The sequence below is a fragment of the Chiloscyllium punctatum genome, chromosome 17, assembly GCF_047496795.1.
Source record: "Chiloscyllium punctatum isolate Juve2018m chromosome 17, sChiPun1.3, whole genome shotgun sequence".
Classification (NCBI taxonomy): Eukaryota; Metazoa; Chordata; class Chondrichthyes; order Orectolobiformes; family Hemiscylliidae; genus Chiloscyllium; species Chiloscyllium punctatum.
In genome coordinates this window covers 84,665,390-84,691,372 of record NC_092755.1, presented here as the reverse complement: position 1 = coordinate 84,691,372, position 25,983 = coordinate 84,665,390, and the positions used below count along the sequence as shown (strand labels likewise).

Sequence of the window (25,983 nt, the reverse complement as noted above, 5' to 3'; positions counted from 1 at the left end):
AATGCTAGAAAATTTAAAAAATATATTTCAAGTAAATTTCAGTATCTGTTCTACAGGCTAATTAACTGTCTTATATTAAACAGTAGCTTCCAGAATACTCCAACAGTTCAGTCAGCTGCATTCTGCCAGAAGCCCAAAATACAGAGCCAACAACTGTATTTTCAGGATGCCAATGCCACCAAAGTACATTTTTCAAACTGGTAGTAATGGGCTAAACACCAAGTCAGTTTAGTGTACATATACTTGGGAACAAACATTTACAAAAGATAAACATTGTTAACATCTTAAGGGTCCCTTGCAGAAATACTCCTGTGATTGTACACAGAGACAACTTGAACAATTTTTTTTTGTCTTGTTCAACATGTTCCAATCTGATAATGATTTGGTTGACTCCACAAACTGAGAAATAAACATGAAGTTCATTAAACACAGCCATCTAAGGATACTTCTGTGGCAAAATTCAGTGCAAAGCTAAAAGAAATGTCAAGTTCTTTCACTGGTGCTACAAAACTTGCATTTCTGGGTAAATGGACAGGTGTATCATTAATTACTTTGTCAAATTATCTTGGCTTTTCCAATTTCCTTGTTGGGTTTTTCTTCACATGTAAATGACGACTTGGAGTATGGGGTCATTTGAAGTGGCAATCATTTGACTAGAAGCCTTCAGGACCAGTGCAAAGCATATCAGAACAATAATGATCCATTAGATCAAAGCACCATCCTTTACTCAACCTATGAGCAACATGCAATACTTCTGTTGCAAATGACTGGATAAACAGTGATAATAGCCAATTTCTCTCTCTCAGTCCCCTCCAGCAAAGACAACTGTAACTGGGGAAGTGATGGCCCCGTCATGTTATTGCTCAACTATTAATCCAAAGACACAAGGCAAACGCTGGGAAACCCAGGTTCAAATCCTGCCGTGGCAGATGGTGGAATCTGAAGTCAATAAAAATCTGGAATTAACAGCCTAATGATTATTGGCTGAGTGTCAGAAAAGCCCATATGGCTCACTAATGTCGTTGTACGGAAAGTAACTGCTGATCTTACCAGGTTTAGCCTATGTGACTTCAGAACCTCAGCAATATGGCTGATTCTTTAATGCCCTCTTAGCAAATGCTGGCTTTTGTTAAATGAATGATTTAACAAAAAAAGCATAATCATGGTGCTTCCCTCAATATGATCCAGTGTAGGATATCTATTGTTTCTATGGTTCTTTTACACAGAATGTAGCGCTACTCCATACTGAACCAAATTAAAACTGCCTTTAATTTCTGCACCCTACCTCCCTACTTAGTTCCCATGTATCACTTTCATTTGACAATCGTGAGACAAAGCAGGTGATGGTCTCTCGTCGACTATAGGAACCCTCCAGCCACAAGGGATGAATACAGATTTCTCCAGCTTCCTCATTTCCCTTCCCCCCCCACCTTATCTCAGTCCCAACCCTCGGACTCAGCACCACCTTCTTGACCTGTAATCTTCTTCCTGACCTCTCCACCCCACCCCCTCGCTGGCCTATCACCCTCACCTGGACTCCTTCCACCTATCGCATTCCCAACACCCCTCCCCCAAGCCCCTCCTCCCTACCTTTTATCTTAGCCTGCTTGGCACACCTTATTCATTCCTGAAGAAAGGCTTATGCCCAAAATGTCAATTCTCCTGCTCCTTGGATGCTGCTTGACCTGCTGCGCTTTTCCAGCAACACATTTTTCAGCTCTCATCGACTATTGCCTATATCACAAAATCACTAGAATTGAATTAAAGAGAACTGCAGGATGCTGAAGATCGGAAGCAAAACAGAAATTGCTGGAGAAACTCAGCTGGTCAGCAGCACCTGTGGAGGGAAAGCATAACATTTCAAGTCCACAGTAACTGGTTCTGAAAGAGTCACTGGACTCTCCAAAGATGCTACCTGACCTTTCAAGTTTCTCCAGCAGTCACTATTTCTGTACCAGCAAAATTCAACTGTTTTCAACCCCTAATATCAGGATTGACAAATTGCATGAGGGAGCAAAAGGATGGGGTAGGCTTAAAAATATTTTAACAGTCAACTACAATGCTTTCGGACACTGATCCAAATACAAACTAAAACAGAAAGGAAACCCTTTTTTAAAAAAGTCAGGAATGCAAGAGGAGAGCTGCCTGAAGATTGGTGCACTGAAATTTACAGTTTACAATGTTGGTAATAAGGAGGTATAAAAAGTAGGCAAATGACTTGATAGATAGGATGGACCCTATTCTGGAGACTTGCAGAAGTATAAAAGGATCTTTCTTTCTATAACAGCAGTAAGTGGCAAACAGTTTTCCTGATTTCACTTTACAACAAATCTTCAAACACTTAAGAGCACTTGTGTTATAATTTATTCAAAACCATTTTAGTGGTCGACAGATGAAGTCGAGTTTTCATCTTCAAAAATAACAGCAAAAAAAAAAAGCAGCCCAGGCCAAAGATTACGTCACGATAGTCATTGTCTTGCCTTTCATAAAGGATTAAGGCTTGTTGCTGCAAACTGAGAACTATTTTTATTTGGTTATGTCTACAACATTTCTGGGTGTAGAAAAGAAACATCCTTACCACACTGCTAACCTGAAATGAGAACACCCAAACATTCCAACTACTGACGCAGCAGTATGGACATGTTGGCTTAGTTTTTAAGTTGGTAATGCAAGGACTTGTATCCCCCACCTCCCCACCAAAACTTCAGTATTCACAGGATTTCAGGAACAAATGTGAGAAGAAGCTACTCAGATTGAAAAAAGTCTCAGGTGGACTTCCCATTCTGTGCCAAAACCAGTTGAAATCATTAAGAGTATAAAAAAAGTTCACTATTGCTCTGCTCTCCATCCAACAAAAAAAAAGACTCCTTACTCATGATTGCATCAGAAGTCATTGGATAGCAAAGTGAAAAGGAATGCAGGAGGTGTGAAGGTTTCGCTTGGAACCATTAGCGGAAACTCTCAAGGAGAAGTGGTCACTTGAACAAACTACAGTCGGGTAACAGCATCTTGGAAATAGCCATCAATAAGTTAGCACTTGCTGAAAAACAGTGGCACATAGACAGTGACATAAAGAAACAATTTTCTTAAATGCCCAGTTTTAATCATCCATAGCAGAATTCTAACAAACACTAACGCAAAATAGAGGGTTCTGGTTTTATGTTGTTCCTCCTCAACAGGTTGCAATGTGAGACAAGTTTTTGAGCAGCACCGCAAAATAATAAAGCAGGGCTTTGCAGGGGAAGAAAAACTGCAGGGAAACAACGGCATATCATCAGTGGCTGTATTAGTGTAACCATTTCAAAACAGATCTGCAAGGAATCATCCATTCTGTCATACACTGGTTTTAAATGGACTTGAAAGTCAAGAGAACAAACATTTCCCAGTTCAGCACAATGGTCCGTCCCCATTCCAGCTAACCCTCTTTCTTTGGGTCTCAGGATTACCCTGAGCCAAATCTGTTGGTCAATTTTCATACATCAACCTAATCATTGAAAATGTTTCAAGCTGTTGTATGAGGAAGCGTAGTAACAAGTTTGGAATGGTTCTTGCTTTCATGTCAGTGCAAAGTGTCACGAGAGTTTAGACAAAGGCTCGGTTTTCCTCTCCATGGACACTGCCAGGCTGCTAAGTTTCTCCAGGAATTTCTGTATTTGTTTCCAAACTCCACAGTTCTCCATTTTAAATCATTCATTATAAGTTCAATAAGTGGATAATCACCCTGTTCTTTCAAACACTTGCTCATTTTTTTGCTACTGGGAATAATATGTGATCAATGAAACAAAAGGGAGGCGACCAATTTTAGTAACCGAACAACGGTTGCAATTGAAGTGCTATAGTTTGACACACCTCCACTTCGGAGGTCATCTTTCAAGCCACTGGAGTGCCAGAGACTCACCTGGGAACCCGACAGCAACAAAACTTTAGGACAGACACAAGTGGTACTGTTTGCCGAACACATTTTCGCTTTTAAATGGAGGTTAATAATTTCACACACTGACAAACAGGTACATGTCCAAAGCTGACAGGGCATGTCTTTACAGTGAGAACAAAGCCATAATTACATACCCTGAGGAGCCGTATTTGAAAGTCACAATCATTTGTATCTGAAAATTTTGTTTACCATATGGAAATTCCCATTGTGACAGCACCATGACCTCAGCTCACAATAAAAGTATTTGTTTGTAAAGTCCGATCAGAAGGACAGGCACTCCTGTACATGTCTCACCCACGAGTTCCATGAATAAGCAATAACAAAACATTCTATGCTGTATTTTCAAAAGATGTGGAGATGATCCAGGCTGCCAAAAAAGGTTCTGTTTTTACATGAAGGTTTTAAAATTGAATATTCCAACATTCAAGCTTTCAATACATCAATAATAAAAGCTACCTGCCTGAACCAAACAACTTAAAAGTAATTTACATCCAGCACAACTTCATGTCTTGAATTGGTCTGAGGTGCCACATGTGACAGAATAAAATTGCGATGTCAGAATCAGAGTAAATAATTTAAGACTGAGAGACAGAAGAAAGATTTTCAGATGTAGTTGAGGAATGTGCCACTCCACAGGGTTTTGGAAGCTCAACCACGGAATTTATTCAGGACAGATTAATAAAGTTTCCATATATTGATGATATCAAGAGATATGAGGACAGCATGAAGCAGATGATTAGTCATTATCTAGACTGGTGAAGCAGGCTTGATGGGCTGAACAGCCTACTCTTGCTTTCTTACATACCAAACAGTAGAAGAAAATACAATGCCAACATTCCCATTTTGTAACATTCACTATCAACAAGGAATTGTCGACAAAAATCAAATGATCTAAATTTATCTGGACTAATTTTAGTGCAATTATCATGTGACCAGATACTAAACAAGAATTTGACAAAAGGAGGAAAGCTGGAAAGAGGAAATTATATTAACCCTATTTCTGAGTCAACACAATATTACCAATACTTGTAAAATTCAATAAGAAGAAAGATGATAAGCAGCTTTTGGGACATTATTGGGTGTCGCCAATGACCAAGGCACTCGGAAATACTTACTCTTACAATTGTAATTTGAATACATAAAGAACCTTCAACTATTCCATTCCAAAACAGTTGTGAGAAAGCAGTTTAAGGTGCATCTTAAAGACAGAGAAGCACAGAAACGCCTTGGAGTAAAACCTAGAACTTGGTGCAACAGAAAACTTTCAATCTTCACTTTAACAGGAAAATGGTTCCCCACTCAAAAGGAAACAGTTCAGTTAATGCACACTGTTCAGCATTGCACTGAAATGTCAGAACCGATCGCACCCAAATCTTGTAATAACACTGGGCACTGGTATCAGATCGTTGGCTGCAATGAAATTACAATTAACAAGAAGCACTTCAGCCCAGCTTCCAAGATTACCCAGTATTGGGAGGCTGAACATTTTGCCTTTGACAATGCAAATAATAAAAAAAAAAGAAAAAGAGTTAACTAATCAAAATATTGTGATTGACATAGTTGCAAACACCAGAGACCTTTCTGGCGAAGAACATGCCACGCAATGGTCAAATCGAGAGTAAACCTAACTCTAGAACCACGGAAAATGTGGCTCAAATCCACGTCAAAAAAAGGAATCCTAAAATTCCAGATCCAAAGGCTTTTCACCGCCATTCTGGACAAATCAATGGATTCACAAAAATAAAAACAAATAGTGATTTATCCATAGCCAGAAAATGCTCTATTTCCTTCTTTGCCGAATACCCGAAGCATGGTTTTAGCAAAAGTAGAACTGCCAAAACCTCTTGACATCATAGGCTAGTATCCAGTGGAAACAGGAAAGCCTGCATACTTGGGGCCAAGTCAGTTGCAGGGGCTGTTGGAAAGGGGTCACTTGAAATAAATACCAATCACCTGATGGGGCTCCTTGATAAACTGTGTCTCAAATTACACCCTCAATTTTATCTTTCAATTTGGTTTTTCAAGTTAAACATGTCATCCAGCAAAGTCTTGAGCACTGAAGATAGACGCAAGTAAAAAGGAACATGATAATCAGTTAAAAGCAGCTTGTTAAAGCAATTCCATCAGTGAAATACATCACCAACATGAGTCACTCCACAACCACTTGTAAAATAACCAAAATTCCCAACACATGACATTCAACATTAGAACTAATCCTCCTTGACCAACACTAGAAACCCCTCAACAATTTAATAATCCCTACAAATGAAACCCTAAGATAACTACACATGAAGAGAGTTAAAAAATTAAACAAAAAGCAACAGGATGTTGCATTTTACTATTTACTTATTATACAGACAGCATAACTTTGGCAATATGCAATGCTGCATTACATCTTAATTTGTACTAGGAAACTTAATAACTATCAAATTAAGTAAGTTAAGTCTCTGGAACAAATAATTTTAATCCATGAAAAGGAAGAAAAGCCAAGATGGTTTTAAGGGTCATCTAGGTGGTAAAAACAATGACTGCAGATGCTGGAAAGCAAATACTGGATTAGTGGTGCTGGAAGAAGGGCTTTTGCCCGAAACGTCGATTTCGCTGCTCGTTGGATGCTGCCTGAACTGCTGTGCTCTTCCAGCACCACTAATCCTGTAAGGGTCATCTGACTGCCTGTAATGGAATTATATTTTCGACTGAAAATATCCAAACCAGGCAACCAAGCTCATGTCAAAAATTTTGTATCTCCCGTTTTAATTAACACTTGCGTTATAACTTCAAAGGTTTGCCTGCCAGTTTAGCAGTTTGGGAAGACAATGGAGCTAGACTCAGGATACATAACTAACTATATTTCACAGTTGCTTTTGATCAGCAGAGAGGAGGAAACAAATTCTGAAGCAAAAAGTGGAAGAAGCTCTCTTTCCCTGCTTGTGCCTCAAACTCTAAGGAAAGAGCCAGATGAGAAAGCAAATTGAGAAAAGAACCATTTACCAAGAAATCAAAGCTATTGAAAAATCCTCCAGCTGCTGAGGATACAAGGTCAACCTTAAAACAAAAGCAAAGCAGTCTCAGTAAAGAAAACACAACCTCAGTATTAAGGTACTTTAATCTGCATAACCTCCATCCTCCTGATCTGTACCAGACCCTCTCCTCTTTCTTTTATTCTAGACAACCTTGATAACTGGCTCGTTCATTTTCTAACACCATTTTTAAATGTGGCACCTACATGCTGAAAGGAGGAATAAAAATTCTGACTCAGTTTAACAAGACAGGAATCCATTTCCCTTTCTCATCTGGTTTAAAATACATCCATAGGATCTGTTACAAAGTATGAACATCAGGATTTTTCTCATTTAGTCTAACATTACACAAAATGAGAAGCTGGTGCTTAACCAAGCAGTTTATTCAAAGTCTAGCGAAGTAAGATTTGCTATTTAGATTGATAATAGTTGAGCCTTTTCAAATTGGGTTAAACCAATCATGTGGTTCCACTCCAGACCTTATTAATTATTGGGTGGTTCATTTTGTCCTGGAGAGAAAAAAAAATTCTTTTACATCTGTGACCAACACAGAAAAGGTGATAACAATGTGGATCTGATAATATTCTAGCTCTCATTACCAGTTTAGAAACATTCCATCAGAACAAAGCTGGAATATTATCAATGCAAAATTAATCCACTGGTGAGGAAACTTGCTATCTCAGAAACTGTATTACTTACAGTTGCAGGTAACTTTCAGATACTCATTTTAAATATGACTTCCTGTGACAGCCTATTTTACATTAAAAAAACAGAAATATAAAAAATACAAACAGTAGGCTGTACAGCTCCTCGAGGTCTTCTCCACCATTCAACATAACGGTTGATCATTCAAATCAGTACCTGTTCCCTCTGCATACCTTTCAGTTCCTTTAACCCCAATAACTTTATCTAATTCCTTCTCGAAAACATTCAATGTTGCTTCGTGGCTAGTTGGTGTTCATGGATGCAGATCGTTAGCTGTCTTCCTGTTCATCCTATGTAGTGTTTTGTGAAGTCCTTGCATGGGATTTCTGAACATTTCTGAACTGACAGCCAGACTACTGCCACCACTAGGACTCATAACAGCACACAAACCTACAGCCACTCTCAGACAACAACTCACCAGGACGAAGGACCCGATACCCAGCATGAGCAAAACCAATGTAGTGTACAAAATCCCATGCAAGGATGTCTGCAACACAAATTCCCAGCTTGGCGAACAGAACCACAACATTGTTACAAAATCTTTGAACTCATTCCCAAAAAGCATGAGTGCACCTACATCATAGGGGCTGCAGGAGTGGCAAGGCAATTAATGCCCATTACACCCTTATTTTATGAACAAATAAATAAATGCAAGAATACAGCAATGTTTATCGTCGAGGTTTTCAATAACATTTCCCGTTCAGTTGTGTGGCTTGAGAAGGGAAGACAAAGTGTGAAACCTTTATCATCTGCTACAAAACAATGCCAACTCAATCCAATTGGAGAAGAAAAAAAATATTTTTTTCAAAAAAGCAAGTTACAAAGGCTTATTACTAATCAAAACATAAACAACTCCGATGACAGCAAAGTCAAATAAAAAATAATCAAGTTCAATATTAGCTTCTCCTCTCTCAACAGTATCAAAAATTACCACAGGTTTGATTCGTCCTCAGGTGAAAGTACGAAATTGGGGGGGGGGGGTTGCCAATTGCGACAATATTTGGCAGGAATCGGGGAATGTAAACTGGGGGCAGCGTTTTAATGGTAAATCCATATCTGTCATGTAAGAATCTTTCAAAGGCAATGGATTAGAATTCAGGACCAACATGTTTCTGTGTAAACAAAGGACAAGGATGGCAAGCTTCAGGAACCTTGGATGACAAGAGAAATTATGAACTTAGCTTTCCTTTTTTTTTGACTAACATAAAATCTAGGAAAGAATATAAAGAAACAACTTAAACAAGGAATGAGGAAGGAATAAAAGGGGCCATAAGATGCCCTTGGCAAACAGGATTAGGAAAGCAATGGCCGAGTGGTATTGTCGCTGGACAGTTAATCTAGTGACTCATGAAATGTTCTGGGCACCCGGGTTCGAACTCTGCCGCAACAGACCATAAGTTTAATAATATCTTAAATTAAAAAGTCTAAAGATGACCACAATCCATTGTCAATTGTCAGAAAATCCCACCTGGTTCACTCATGTCCTTTAGGATCTAAGCAAAGGCAAGGGTGCTAAAACACCTTAACTATCCTGTCTACATAGAACATAGAACAATACAGCACAGAACAGGCCCTTCGGCCCACGATGTTGTGCCGAACTTCTATCCTAGATTAAGCACCCATCCATGTACCTATCCAAATGCCGCTTAAAGGTCGCCAATGAATCTGACTCTACCACTCCCACGGGCAGCGCATTCCATGCCCCCACCACTCTCTGGGTGAAGAACCCACCCCTGACATCTCCCCTATACCTTCCACCCTTCACCTTAAATTTATGTCCCCTTGTAACACTCTGTTGTACCCGGGGAAAAAGTTTCTGACTGTCTACTCTATCTATTCCTCTGATCATCTTATAAACCTCTATCAAGTCACCCCTCATCCTTCGCCGTTCCAACAAGAAAAGGCCGAGAACTCTCAACCTATCCTCGTACGACCTACTCTCCATTCCAGGCAACATCCTGGTAAATCTTCTCTGCACCCTCTCCAAAGCTTCCACATCTTTCCTAAAGTGAGGCGACCAGAACTGCACACAGTACTCCAAATGTGGCCTAACCAAAGTCCTGTACAGCTGCAACATCACCTCACGACTCTTGAATTCAATCCCTCTGCTAATGAACGATAATACTCCATAGGCCTTCTTACAAACTCTATCCACCTGAGTGGCAACCTTCAAAGATCTATGTACATAGACCCCAAGATCCCTCTGTTCCTCCACCTGACCAAGAACCCTACCATTAACCCTGTATTCCGCATTCTTATTTGTTCTTCCAAAATGGACAACTTCACACTTGGCAGGGTTGAACTCCATCTGCCACTCCTCAGCCCAGCTCTGCATCCTATCTAAGTCCCTCTGCAGCCGACAACAGCCCTCCTCACTGTCCACAACTCCACCTATCTTTGTACCATCTGCAAATTTACTGACCCACCCTTCGACTCCCTCATCTAAGTCATTAATAAAAATTACAAACAGCAGAGGACCCAGAACTGATCCCTGCGGAACTCCACTTGTAACTGGACTCCATGCTGAATATTTACCATCTACCACCACTCTCTGACTTCGACCGGTTAGCCAGTTTTCTATCCAATTGGCCAAATTTCCCTCTATCCCATGCCTCCTGACTTTCCGCATAAGCCTACCATGGGGAACCTTATCAAATGCCTTACTAAAATCCATGTACACTACATCCACTGCTCTACCCTCATCCACATGCTTGGTCACCTCCTCGAAGAATTCAATAAGACTTGTAAGGCAAGACCTACCCTTCACAAATCCGTGCTGGCTGTCCCTAATCAAGCAGTGTCTTTCCAGATACTCGTAAATCCTATCCCTCAGTACCCTTTCCATTACTTTGCCTACCAAAGTAGTAAGACTAACTGGCCTGTAATTCCCGGGGTTATCCCTATTCCCTTTTTTGAACAGGGGCACAACATTCGCTACTCTCCAGTCCCCTGGTACCACCCCCGTTGCCAGTGAAGACGAGAAGATCATTGCCAACGGTACTGCAATTTCCTCTCTTGCTTCCCACATGTGACACAGACTTCATAGAATTGTGTACCTCAATTCTTAGGTGTCTACTCTACTATACAATTTAAATAGGGCCTTAAATAGTATAAGTCCTGCACTTGTTTGTTGAACCAAAATGTTACATCTTGCATTTATCAAAATTTAAATTCCATCTGCCTTTAGCCCAGTGACCCAATGGATCAAGATCTCTTTGTAATCTTAGATAGCCTTCTGCACTGTCCACCAAATCACCAATTTTGGTATTGTCCACCAACTTACTATGCCTTCTGTATTCTCATCTAACTAATTTATGTAAAAGGACAAAACTCCAAATCTTGTGGACCACCACCTGCAACAAACCTCCACCATCACTGTCTATCGCCTGCTGCTCAGACAATAATGTATCCAATTAGCAAGCGCACCCTAAACACAACTTTACTAATTAGTCTGCCATGCACAAGGTTTTATCCAAGTCCAAACAATCAAAATCTACCCCCTTCCCTCATGACAGTTACTTCATCAAAAAAAGAAAATTCAGTCAAGTTTGAAACACACTATTTCCCCTTGCACAAAACCATACTACCCCTAATCATTCCTCAACTCTCCAAACACATACAAATCCAGTCTTTCAGTATCACCACCACATACCCACCATCCAAATCAGACTCTCAGGTGTCTCTAGCTCCCAGATGTTTCTTTACAGGCCTTCTTAAATGAAGGCAAAGCATCTGCCAGTCCCCAGTCATCTGGCACCTTATCCATAGTTATAAATGATGCAGAAACGTTTCTGCAAGGGGCCCTGTAACTTCCTCCCTAACTTCCCACAAATTCCTGGAATACATGAGATCAGATCCTAGAGATTTATCCATCTTTATACTTGTCAAAATTTCTAGTACTTCCTCTTCTGTAACAAACAGTTTTAAAAACATTATTCATGTTCTTTTGTTCTCTAGCCTCCATTTCTTTCTCCACAGTAAAAACTGACATGAAATATTAATTTAATATCTCTCCTGTTTCCTGAGGTTCTCTTTGATCTTGAAGGGGCCCTACTCTGATTGCGCTCTTGCTCTTCAAAGAATCTCTTTGGATTATCCTTAACCTGTTTTGCCAAGGCTCGCATATCCTCTGTCTCCCGGATCTCCCTTTTAAGAATGCCCTTCCACTCTTTATACTGTTCAAATATTTCATATGAAATCAGATGTCAATATCTAATATGATTCTCTTCTTGCCTAGAAACTCTATTTTATTCATCCACTGTTCATTCAATGTTTCATTCATTGACATGCTGGATAAGAGTTTAGAGTCGTCGAGTGCTTTGTTGATTGCTTTGAAAATCATTAAAGGAAAACAAGTTCCCAACAGTAAAATGCCTACTTCCTTTCTGCCCTCAACAGTGTAAGGATCGGTGTCTTTTTTTAACTGAAAAGCTGTTAACTAAAATGAGACTGAATGGTTTCAATACCAGTATTTTCAAACGATAGCTGCAGATTTTGAAAATTATGTAAAGTACACCCATGGCAATCATCATAAATAACTATTTGAACAAGCAGTAATTGAAGTGGTTGAACTCGAATGATTGAGCTGATTGAGTGTATAAACCCAGGTGGTTGGCAATAAGGTGACGTCTGATCCATGGACTAGTGAGCAGTTGGATGATAAAAGGTCTTTTGCCGATCAAACAGCCATGTGACTTGGCTGTCAAGTAACTGACCAGTTTGGGGCTTGTAACAAGATAGTGAAAGGGTTTTGATCGCTACCTGTTGAGATGCTCTTTTCTCTAGTATAAACTTAAGTTAAGCCTTGAAGGTGAGCACCAGTTCAGCCAAACGATTAAGACTGTTAGTGGAAGGGTACTGGTGGGGACATTCAGAGGGGAACAAACGGAGGGTTCGGAGGCCATGATCATGGCAGATGGAATTGGATGTCCATGGTGAAGATGAGACTTTGGGGGCTGGGGAAACAAAAGTCTTGGAGGAGGTGGAGGGTGTGGGTGGTGTCCTGAACGTATGTGGGGAGTTCCTGGACCGATGGAGGGGAAGGTGACAGTATAGAGGTAGGTGGAGATGAATTCGGTGGGGTAGTCAGGCTTGTGAATCTTGGGTAGGACCTTAGGTAGTAAAGAAATACCACTCACTATCAGAAATCACTTAAAAGCCTAATACAATAAATAACCTAAATGAAGGTTTAAATCGTATTTATCAAAAGTAATTTAAATACATTACATTGAAAAAATGTTGTTAATACAGGGACAGAGGGTTAACGTCACCACCTTCAAGTGCAGTTTTAGTTGCAGACGTGGATGGCTATGGTTGATTATCTTCTGACTGTTTCTTGATGGTTGGTTTTGATTGCGAGATTATGCAGGTCAGAAAGGCATACGTTATGTCTAAGACTAATACAGTTCTGCAGGGCAACACTGTGGCACAGTGGTCAGCACTGATGCCTCACTGCACCAGGGACCCGATTTTGATTCCTACCTCTGGCGACTGTCTGTTTGAAGTTTGCACATTCTCCCCACGTCTGCATGCCTTTCCTCCGGGTACTCCGGTTTCCTCCCACAATCCAAAGATGTGCAAGTTAGATGAAATCAGGGATGTGTAGGTTAAGTACATTAGCCAGGGGTAAATGTATAGTAGGGAAATGCATCTGGGTGTGTTACTCTTTGGAGGGTCAGTGTGGACTTGTTGGGCCTAATAGCCTGTTTCCACACTGTAGGGATTCCATAATTCTATGAATTACAGGGTTTATACACAAATTTACAAGATTAAATCTTGGTCTCAGGGGGACAGCAATGAGCATTCATTAGTTGAATTTTTCAGATGAAACTGCTCAGTGTATACGACTGCACCTCTCACATGCTCTGATGGCAGCTGACATCAGCACATGTGCAGAATGGCACGGAAACTTCGGTGCTGACATCAGAACGAAGCTTGCGAAACAAATCACTGCTGGAACACTATTGTGAACAGAGGTAAGCATTCGTGAAAAGACCGTTCCAATTTTTCAGTGAATTCTATAGCCAAATTGCACTGCCAAAATATGCTTGATACGAGAACCACCTGTACTCATGATTTTTGGTACCCAAACCAAAACACTTGTAACTTAGCACCATGTAAATTGCAACTCCATTGATTCTACCTCAATTCAAAGGTTATGCTTGCAAGCCCCCTCTATGACATTTAAGAAGAGGCCGACATCATATTGAAGCCTGGAAAATTCCAGAGGTGAAAAATACTAGATATATACAGTTAATATACAGACTTAATTTAGAAGAATGCGATGCTGCTTTAAACAGCTTTCTTGCTGCAATGTTCCCTCAGCTTGCCACATCAGTCACCATTATGATTTCACAAAACTGCTAAATTATATAGATAGATGCCCACTAAGAAATGGATCGAGGCAATCCAAATCTCTCACTTTGGAAACTGTTAAAACCCAAGACACACACTATATGTCTTATTCAGTGTAGAATGAATTGGAATCAGACACAGGAAACAGAGAAAAACAAGAAGGAGTACTGCAGCAGCATTCTTATTCACACAATTCCTCAAATATTAACTCTTAAGGACAAATTTTAAAGATAGCGCAATACCCAGTGGTTGCGTAACAAAAAAAAAATGAAGAGCGACTATACTTGTGAAGTCTCAAGTCACAAAGGAATTCAGAATTATCTATAGGCTTAACCACTGTGCTCTTAACGACAGGCAAAAACATTAATTGAGTCGACTTCAAACCACTTTCAAAAACAAGCATATGAGAGAGCTGCATTCAGTCTGAATCTTAAACAATTCCAAATCATTTGTCCCTGTAAAGCCATCATTTTGCTGCTATGTTCAACAGGTGCAACATTTAAACAAAATGAAGAAACAAGCAAAAGACCATCATAGAGTCAGAGATGTACAGCATGGAAACAGACCCTTCAATCCAACTGGTTCATGCCAACCAGATATCCCAACTGAGAATTTTGAGAACTTATTCTGACAAGGTATCTTGTATCATTATCATTTTAGTTGGGTTCAACAGGTAACAATTCTATTGTAACAAGATAAAGTTTGAGGCCACACTCCTGAGTTTGAAACCATTATCCAGCTGACAATTCATTGCAATACAAAATGGCTGCTGTGTTGTTTGGATTGAGAGATATTAAACAAACTTTTACTGGCTGTTTAGGGGAAAACAAAAGACCCCATATCATTGTTAGAAGAATTCTTCATGGCCTGACCAACTAAGAAACTACAACTGTTCACTTATTGTTTCTGGGACCAGATCCTAGATAACATTAAAGGCCACAGATTATAAATATTTGAAACAATCAGTATGCAATCAGGGACTAGATAATTTCATTTAAAATTAAAATGAAATCATCATCGGGAATGATATTACCCCATTCCATATAATTTTTCAAAACTCCAATCTTGATTTCCAAATGAATTTTTTAAAAGTCAAATATTGTCATGGTATGCAAATTCCAATCATTATACATGACAACAGAATGTGAAGAGATCAGCCTCTTGCTCAATACTGGTATCACAGAATGTAATCCCTTTGATTGTTCCATCTGTTTCAGCATTGCTGCATCTCAAAGCACGTTAAAAGCCTAAAATAACCAGCATTCTCAATGAGTGAGCTATTCAATTTTAAAAAAACAAAAAAAAAATGCAGCCAGCATTTAATCTATAAAGTTATAGAAGTCATGATATATTCTATCATGAGTAATGTGTTATAGAAGGTAGCTGATCATAAATGCAAGTTGAAGTAGAATAGAGCAGCTATCTGATAAAATCCAATTTATTAGTCTCGCAGCTGGGAGATGGAGCTTGCATATGCTATTATGTAGTAAAGTGCATCACCTTATGCTACTTAATGAGAACTGAAGCAACGCATAACATATTACACAAGAGTGTAGTAGAAGGGCTATCTTAAAAGATAAAAAGAATATTCTAAACAAAAAGTTGAAGCTGTAGGTCAACAGGTCTTTTCAAGTCAAGTAGAGAATGTACGTAGAAACCCAAAAAGTCTTGACAAAACCTTCAAGAGACATTGATGCTACTTACAATATTTACAAATAAAAATATTGACATTTCTAACAATACATTTCCATTTGTCAAAAAAAATCAGGTCTTCCTTCCCTATAAATAAAATTATATTTACCTAATATTATGAACCTTTAAAACACAAAACAGGTCTCTGGCATTTGGGCCTCCATTCTGGGAATGTACTCAAAAAGCTTAGGGTTATCCCAGGAGAAATCATTATAGTTGGTACGTAGTACCAACTGACTCAAGGAGTAGAGCCAATTAATTTGAGGCAGATTTCTACAACATGGTTTAAAACAAGTGTGAGATAAACGTTCTTCTAGATTTAAGGATGGACAGATAGCAATACAATTTACATTTTAATAGCACCTAAATGCAAATTAATCTAACCAAGTACTTCAGGAGCATGAAACAAAGCGTAGCACCGAATCACTTGAGCAGATCACCAGACGTTTGCTCAAAGTGATCAGGTTTAGGGAGCAATTCAGGAGGTGGAAACAAGGTTACAAGGCAAAGATCAGCACAGAGTTTGCCAGAGCTTGGGGTTGCAGCTACCAAATGCATGGCTCAACCAGAATTAGAGGTTTACACAAATGCAGGGCAACATGGAAGCTGCATAGACTGATAGCTATATAAAAAAAAAACCAACATACACAAAATGGTGGTAAGGAGCATAGATATTGAAAACTTCCGAAGAATTCCAAGGAAGAGAAAGAAAAAAAAAGATGGATGAGACAGAGTCCATAAAAATAAATGCAGGTGTTAACCATTATCCTAATGAATTTGTAATATTTGACATCCATCTTTATCGTAGAAAAGTATGAAATACTTGTAAATAGCATGAATCTAAAAGGAATACCAACCAAAACGTATTGAATTTAAATTAGTTTGAACAATATTGGGAAAAATAAAGATTTAACCATCTCCTTCAGAAGTTTTAAAAGCACTCAAAAACCAAGTACTGAGGATGCTAGGACCCTCAGGTAACAAGGCATGGAGAAGCAACTGGGGTCTTGTATCATCTGGCTAAACAGAAACAAAGTTAATGTTGAGTCCAACATGACATTTTAGAACTTCTGAAGAGGAGCCATATTAGACTTGAAACTTTAACTCTACTTCTCTCTTCACAGATGCTGCCAAACCCAAATTCTCCAACACTTGTTACCCTCAGAAAGTCTGTGCGCATGACTATGAATGTAATAATTGGACAGGGCAGGCTAACGTGTAGGGTACATGTTGCTGGCTGGCCACTTGACCCAACAGCATCACTGAAGCCCAACATGATCTCCTTCTACCATTCAATCCATGATGGCCTTCAGGCAAAAATACTTTCACTGTGCCATAAGGTTGTGCAAGAACTAAATTCACCACTGAAGTGTTAAATTAAAGCAGAGACCTTGTGAACTTCTAATGCTATTTCATCTGGCTGAATAAGCAAGTGTCTCTAAAAAACAACTTGTTTTTCCAACAACCAGCTCGGACCAGTTACCACACATTTCCATGGCAAGTAGGACTTGAACCCTCACCTCTCAATACCCCATTATGTGTCTCTATGCTTGCTGCAGCGAGATTCCAAATAATGCCATCTGTTTACATGTAGTTGAACACAACAGATGCACAATTCCTAAGGATTAAGTGCCTAATATACAACCTCATTTCACCATTATAACTAGGCCTTGTTTAGGTTCTTTTTCTTGAGATTCCTATACACTTGATGCAACCGCAATTTATCAACTTCTGTGAACAGCCAAAATTTATTAAACAAGTACAAGCTGTGGAGGATCACCTGACACTCTGATGCTTTTGAAGCATGTTAAGAGAAACTCTCTGAACAAAAGGAACAGACCTCCCTTTAATACAGGATTTTACATCACCATCAGTAATGTGCACAAGACAACCCCCAGCCAATCTCCAATACTCACATGCCACTCAAGACAATATGATTTGATTATTTCTAGAAACAATGCGAGGTAAATCATTGCTAAACGGCAAGATCGGTGTAAATCTTTTTTTAAACTGCACGGTGTGTCAGAATTTTAAACTGCAATACTCTTTGATTCTGAATAGGAGATGACAATGTAAATTTTCTTGCAAGACAGTGAAACATACTACCCTACCCCAGGACTTGAAGATCAGCAAAGCAAATTAACCTTTTAACATCTCATTTACTCCTTTTATCATTCTATGATAACCACCTAAATGGGGCTGAAAAAAGGCACTACCAGCTGATTAGACTAGATTAGATTAGATTAGATTCCCTACAGTGTGGAAACAATCCCTTCAGCCCAACCAGTCCACACCGACCCTCTGAAGAGTAACCCACCCAGACCCATTTTCCTCTGACTAATGCACCTAGCACTATGGGCAATTTAGCATGGCCAATTCACCTGACCTGCACATCTTTGCACTGTGGGAAGAAATCGGAGCACCCAGAGGAAACCCACACAGACACTGGGAAAACGTGCAAACTCCACACAAAGTTGCCAGAGGCTGGAATAGAACCACTGCTGTGAGGCAGCAGTGCTAACCACTGAGTCACCATGTCACTAGAGTCTTATAAGATTCTGACAGCCAGTACTTTAACAAGTTATTGACACACAACATACAATGATTATCACAACAAGAATTACTAGTCTACGCAGTAGATAGGATCCTCCCATGTGGAAAAAACAAGTGTGCACCAGTAAAGTTCTTAAATCCATGGTCATTAGTGACCACTCCATCCCCTACAAGTTTAGTGGAAACAAGCCAGTCATCCAAAATCTCCTTCAGTAAGGTCCAACCTGAAAACAAAATCCAGTCTATCCTTACACATCATTCCACAGAGAATTCTGAATTCTTGGATAAGGGCAGTTAATTACTTAACAAAACTGACAAGACTTCCATTCTTGCGGAGATGCTTCAGATGGAAGATACCAGCACATCTGTGTGTGAAGTGCGGTAGCTACTGCTGCAGGGTAGGTGAATGCAGCATTCTTTGCTGCTTCTGCTCCCACTTTGCTGTCAAATGGAACAAAGCCAACCAGCTGTCCTGATATTAGCTTGATCAGTGAACCTTCATAATGATTCAAAGACAAGGTAAAGCTCATGTGGTTTAATATCCATAGGAAAGCCACTGACAAAAAGGCATACAGACCTCCCCTTCACTATTGTTAACTTCTTTACATTTCGTGCTTATGATGGGAGCTGATTGAATCCGTTGGATCAAGTTGTGGAGGGGCAGGTGGCGGTCTGAAGGTATGCTTTACCTGTGAATGGAGAAACTCCAGAGACTATATTGGCTGCTGAAAATACTTTTGCATTTTCCCCTCTCATTCCTTCCTTGCCAAGATGGCAATCAATATGAAGACAGTCACACATTTAACTACACTAAATTATGTCTGCCTATTTCAACATTCTCAGTCATTGTGAAGTCTGTGACTCTGTTCACTATTTATGATATTAAGCTTTATACAATCCATAAATTTCTAAACAATTCACACAGTCATTTATAAAACGATGATCCTAAAACTGATCCCTCTGGGACCCTATTCAGCTTAATCAAAAATTTTCCTTTATTAAATTATTACTTGGCTAATGTGAACATTTTTAGGAAAAGTATTTCTCAGTTCCTGATTTTGAACTAAGTTTATCTTTAACTTCTGTTACGATAGATTTTACTAAGTTACACTGGAAAATATCATGTGTCTTCATATCAAGTCACATACTTGCAACTTTCATGTCGGATATTGAATATATAGTAACAAAATTACAGTAACAAAACAATATAGTAACAGTCATATTTACGGATAATTGGCTTTTTAATCTGATGGACACTTGCCCAGATAAAATTAACCTGCCAAGAATATGCAACTGAAGCTTAAAAAGGTACTGGAATGATGAGGTGAAAACTCTTTTTACTTTTTGGTTAGATCTGAACACACTGGATGTTTCTGAAAACTTGGTTCTATAAAACTAATGCAGTGACCAAAGTATGTTACTAGGATGGCATTAGACCACAAATACTTTGGTTTTTACTGAAAGAAATCTGGTCAAAGTCCACAGGCTGTATGTGTGTTGGGTTTCCTTTCCTAAGAATAGAACATAAGTCAGTTTAGAATTCTACTACCCACTATGCAAAGATATATTCGCACTTTCACCTCAGAAATATTAACATTAAACAAAGACTTTAAAGCACGAATTGATATTTCTGAAAATCAAGAGTTGTGCATATTATGGAAGGATAATACATTTTTCACCACAGGTACAGACACCCCAGTTTGAATATTTGCCAACAGTTTAAAAGTTATTTTCTAATGCAAGAGAAACTCTATTTCATTAATCAACAAATTAATCTAATGCTAAGAAAAAACAAATGAAGCTTAATTCATTGTGTCCTTTGTTTCACACATTCAATAGTTCATTTCCAAGATTTGGTAATTTGTGAGCCTGAGATAAAAAATCTCTTGTGACTTACAACCACCATTTATATTCTATGCCAAAGTGTGGCCTCCTGCAGCTGTGTGCAGATTAACATAAAACATGCCACAGTTCATCAAGACTTTTGCCATAGATAGTAGTTTTATCTACTGGTTCTTTAGTGAAGATGCCAATAGAATTCTCTCTCAACATAGAGTCAGCAATTCGTCAAAAAGGGCAAGGAGCAAGTTATTGAAGATTCAGCAAAATGTTAAAAAGACAGACTTGATAGCTTGGAATAGTCCTCTTTCTAGTAAAATCTACACAAAGTCCATTACATAAACCATAGGTGATGAGCACTGGTGTTCTTTCAAAATTTACAAGAATAAACCATTTAATATTTTAGTGTCTCACTGCAGCAGGAAGGACAATACACCAGGTCATTACGTTTCATGCTCTCTCCAAGAATCTTAATTGACTTCAGATAATCACAATGTTTCATTTTAATAAGGCCATCCAGAAATCCCTGAAATGCAAATCAGGCATTTCAAGGATCTTCCATTTACTCTGCATGATGAAAATCTGCTGAAAACATTCAAACTCAAAATGGACCATGGGCAGGCAGAAGGGATTAGTTTAACTTGGCGTCATGTTCAGCACAACATTCAAGGCCTATTCCTGCATTGTACTGTTCTATGTTCTGAATGTTGAACCAAAATCAGGACCTTTCATCCCATCAAATCTAAATTATCAGAGATGAACAAAGTTTATCTTAGTTCAACCAATTACACAAACTTATTATGCTTCTCCATTCCACTTGTTTCACAGCATACCACTTGCAGACAAAAGTAAGTTTTATGCAAACAGGTGATATTTCAATCCTTTCACTTTACCATTTTCACAAAGGTTGTTGATAGATTGAGTTTCTTGCTTCTTGCGTGAAGAGATAGGTATCACTAATAATGAATAAAATGTCACAAAAGCAAAGCTGTATAAGTACAACAGACTGAGCCATATGCCATGTGACAATTCTTAAACACATATTGTGAAGTGAATTTTCAGGAGTAAACCTGAAACTCCAGTGAGCGGTTTCATAAAAGTGAAGCTCTTGGAAGGGTGTCCTCAGACAATATTCCCTGCTAAACAACTACAATGAATAATTTTTTTAAAAAAAAACAGGATTTGAAATTGAAACACTAACTGATTTTGTTTTAGAAACAGTATTTTAAATTATGAATAGGGCACATGTAAATTATACAACAGATCTTCATTCAAGCAAAAGAAAAGTTAACCAAAATCTGACATTTGAAAATGCGGCATCAAGTACCAGATGCACCAAGTACAATACACACCCATTACAAACACAATACAACATGGTAAACTAACAGAAACAGAAACATCTCAGTTATTATTGAATTTCCTGAGCATACAAAAAAATGCACTGGAGGTGTCAGATTGTCTGAAGAAAATCATATTCCATGTGAGTAACAACGCTAAAAAACTGAAAAAATGATAAATGATGGTACAGTAGATAAACTGAAAGCATGATTTTTCAAACCAAACAAGGAGAAGCTGCTTAAATAAAAGGCAGCAAATTTTCAGTAAATTACGATATTTATTTTCAGTGAACTTACTGGCCACTAATTATCCCCCATTTAACAACACAAAAAAAACATATTTTATCAGTATCAAACTGCTGTCCGTGTCCTCCATGGATTACCAGTTTGAAGTGTTGAGGTTTGCGAATCCAGCAATCCATTAAGCAATGCTGTTTGGAGCTCCATACTCCGGGTAGGGTCACCACTGACTGCAAGAGTGAATTGCCTTACAAATTGCAGGCCAAAAAGTCCTCAAACCGCAGAGCAGAAGACTTGTTTCACCAACTCAAGGTGGATGGTGATCCCAGTCACCATGACTTCACATATGCCCAAAGTTTGACCACTAACCTGTTAGGATCACATGTATATTGACAATGTTTTCAGGTGCACATTAAAGTCAAGTTATGTACAGGTTTCTAACATGGTTCATGTGCTAAATCTTGCCGCAACAGAATATTGGCACTGATGTGTGAACCTGATCTGCACATAGGCAACAAATGCATGAAGGTCACTGTATGCCATCTTTGGGCACAGCATCTGTGACCAACAGTCCTCTTCAACATTCCAGGTTAAAGGTAAGCTGAGGGTAAGGGCTACAAAACGGTCTTCATAAATCAGATGCTCCACTTTCACCTGGCTGAAACACCACAGCCTGCAAAATTATCACTTTTGTGGTCAGAACAGAAAATTTTATGTTGCAATTTGATATGTAAGAACATGCATTGATAATACAGTATGGCCATTCTGAATAAGAAACTATAATCTTAAGCAAAGTGTAAATTTGCAATCAGTTGAACCAACCTTCCCAGAGGGAAGCAGGTTAAGAATCATCTACACAGGAAAGGTATGATTGACAACAACTTTTACACCCAAATATTTGGTTTCTCCATCCAAACAGAATCTTGGATGCACTGCAAGAACTGCAGCCCAATACACAACTACTCACTATTCAAATTCTCCCAAAACACTGCAGGAAATTTCAGAAGAAATCACCATTATGACAGAAATACTTTTGTGTTACTCATTAAACCCCTTCAAACTAAAAAAAACTATTTGTCACTAGTTCCAAATTCAGAAAAACTAACTCCAGATAAAAGGAAAATAAAAATAGATATTTTACCAATGTCACTTTATTTGGAGTTAGTTTTTCTGAATTGGGAACTAGTGACAAGTGACGTTTGAGAGTTTGAAGGGGTTGAACAAGTAACAAAAGTATTTCTGTCACCATGGTGATTTCTTCTGAAATTCCCCGGAGAGTAGTGGCTTTTTGTATACAATTGGGAGAATTTGAATAGTGAACAAAGTGAACAATTGTGTCGTTTACACATACAGAGCCGACTTAGTTATCCAAACAAGTACATTTATTTCAAATGAAGTTGGAAAATTCTATTCCTCATCTATTTAACGCACCGTTTTGTAATTTTGAACAGGAATACAGATGCTTTTTATACTTTATTACATAACAATGTTCAATATGGCTTCCTTTGTTTTCAATCAGTACAGCTCAGTCATAGAGATTACACCACGAAAACAGACCCTTCGGCCCAACACATCAATGCCGACCAGATATCCCAACCCAATCTAGTCCCACCTGCCAGCACCCGGCCCATATACCTTCCTATTCATATACCCAGCCAAATGCCTCTTAAATGTTGCAATTGTACCTGCCTGCACCACTCATTCCATACATGTACCATCCTCTGCGTGAAAACACTGCCCCTTAGGTCTCTTATATTTTTCCCCTCTCACCATAAACCTATGCTGTCTAGTTCTGGACTTCTCCACCCCAGGGAAGAGACCTTGTCTATTTATCCTATCCATGCCCCTCAAGATTTTATTAACCTCTATAAAAGGTCACCCCTCAGCCTCCGACACTCCAGGGAAAACAGCCCCAGCCTGTTCAGCCTCTCCCTATAGCTCAGATCCTCCAACCCTGGCAACATCCTTGGAAATCTTTTCTGAACCCTTTCAGGTTTCACAATATCTTTCCGATAGGAAGGAGACCAGAATTGCATGCAATATTCCAACAGTGGCCTACCCAATGTCCTGTACAGCCGCAACATGACCTCCCAACTCCTGTACTCAATACTCTGACCAATAAAAGGAAAGCATACCAAATGCCACCTTCACTATCCTGTCTACCTACGACGCCACTTTCAAGGAGCTCTGAACCTGTACTCCAAGGTCTCTTTGTTCAGCACCACTCCCTAGGACCTTACCATTAAGTGTATAAGTCCTGCTAAGATTTGCTTTCCCAAATGCAGCACCTCACATTTATCTGAATTAAACTCCATCTGCCACTTTTTAACCCCGTTGGTCCATCTGATCAAGATCCCATTGTAATCTGAGATAACAGTCTTCGCTGTCCACTACACCTCCAATTTTTATGTCATCTGCAAGCTTATTAACTATACCTCTTATGCTCGCATCCAAATCATTTATGTAAATTAAAAAAAGTAGTGAACCCAGCACTGATCCTTGTGACACTCCACTGGTCACAGGTCTCCAGGCTGAAAAACAACCCTCCACCACCCTCAACCCTCGGTCTACCTTTGAGCCAGTACTGTTTCCAAATGGTTAGTTCTCCCTGTATTCCATGAGATCTAACCTTGCTAATCAGTCTCCCATAGTGAACCTTGTTGAACACCTTACTGATGTCCATATTGATCATACCCACCACTCTGCCCTCGTCAATCTTCTTTGAAATAGTAACAAAGAAAAATTCAATCAAGTTTGAGAGACATGATTTCCCATGCACAAAGCCATGTTGACTATCCCTAATCAGTCCTTGCGTTTCCAAGTACATGTACATGTACATCCTGTCCCTCAGGATTCCCTCCAACAACTTGCCCACCACTGACGTCAGACTCACTGGTCTAACGTTCCCTGGCTGGTCCTTACCACCTTTCTTAACCGGTGGCACCATGTTAACCAACCTCCAGTCTTCCAGCACCTCACCTGTGACTATCAATGATTATAAATATCTCAGCAAGAGGCCCAGCAATCACTTCTCTAGCTTCCACAGAGTTTAGGGTATATCTGATCAGGACCTGGGGATTTATCCAGCTTTATGCATTTCAAGACATCCAGCACTTCCTCCTCTGTAATATGGACATGTTGCAAGGTGTCACCATCTATTTCCCTACATTCTATCTCTTCCACGTCCTTTTCCACAGTAAATACTGATGCAAAATAGTCATTTAGTATTGCCCCCATTTTCTGTGGCTCCACACAAAGGCTGCCTTGCTGATCTTTGAGGGGTCCTATTCTCTCACTCATTACCCTTTTGTCCTTAATATATTTGTAAAAACCCTTTGGATTCTCCTTAACTATTTGCCAAAGCTATGTCCCCTTTTTGCCATCCTAATTCCATTATACTCTAAGGATTCACTCAATCTATCCTGTCGATACCTGACATGTGCTTCCTTCTTTTTCTTAACCAAACCCTCAATTTCTTTAGTCATCCAGCATTCCCTATACCTACCAGCCTTCCCTTTCACCCTGACAGGAATATACTTTCTCTGGATTCTTGTTATCTCATTTCTGAAGGCTTCCCATTTTCCAGCTGTCCCTTTACCTACAAACATTTGCCCCCAATCAGCTTTCGAAAGTTCTTGCCTAATACCGTCAAAATTGGCTTTTCTCCAATTCAGAACTTCAACTTTTAGATCTGGTCTATCCTTTTCCATTACTATTTTAAAACGAATAGAATTATGGTCGCTGACCCCCAAAGTGTTCCCCCACTGACACCTCAGTCACCTGCCCTGCCTATTTCCCAAGAGGAGGTCAAGTTTTGCACCTTCTCTAGTAGGTGCATCCACATACTGAATCAGAAAATTGTCTTGTACACACCTAACAAATGCCTCTCCATCTAAATCCTTCACACTATGGCAGTCCCAGTCTTTGTTTGGAACATGACAATCCCTTACCATAACCACCCTACTATTCCTACAGATAGCTGAGATCTCCTTACAAATTTGTTTCTCAATTTCCCACTGACTGTTCGGGGGTCTTTTATACAATCCCAATAAGGTGATCATCCCTTTCTTATTTCTCAGTTGCACCCAAACAACTTCCCTGGATGTATTTCTGGGAAAATCCTCCCTCAGCACAGCTGTGATGCTATCCCTTATCAAAAATGCCACTCACCCTCCTCTCTTGCCTCCCTTTCTATCCTCCCTGTAGCATTTGTATCCTGGAGCATTAAGCTGCTCGTCCTGTACATCCCTGAGCCATGTTCCTGTAATTGCTATGGTATCCCAGCCCCATGTTCCGAACCATGCAGAGT

At 39.4% G+C, this 25,983-nt stretch overlaps 1 protein-coding gene across 9 annotated transcripts in view; it reads right to left on the bottom strand.

Annotated features, from left to right (window-relative positions):
- The window catches only part of arvcfb (ARVCF delta catenin family member b), a 303,746-nt gene that overhangs the window by 244,704 nt on the left and 33,059 nt on the right, over positions 1-25,983 (bottom strand). The window lies entirely within an intron of this gene.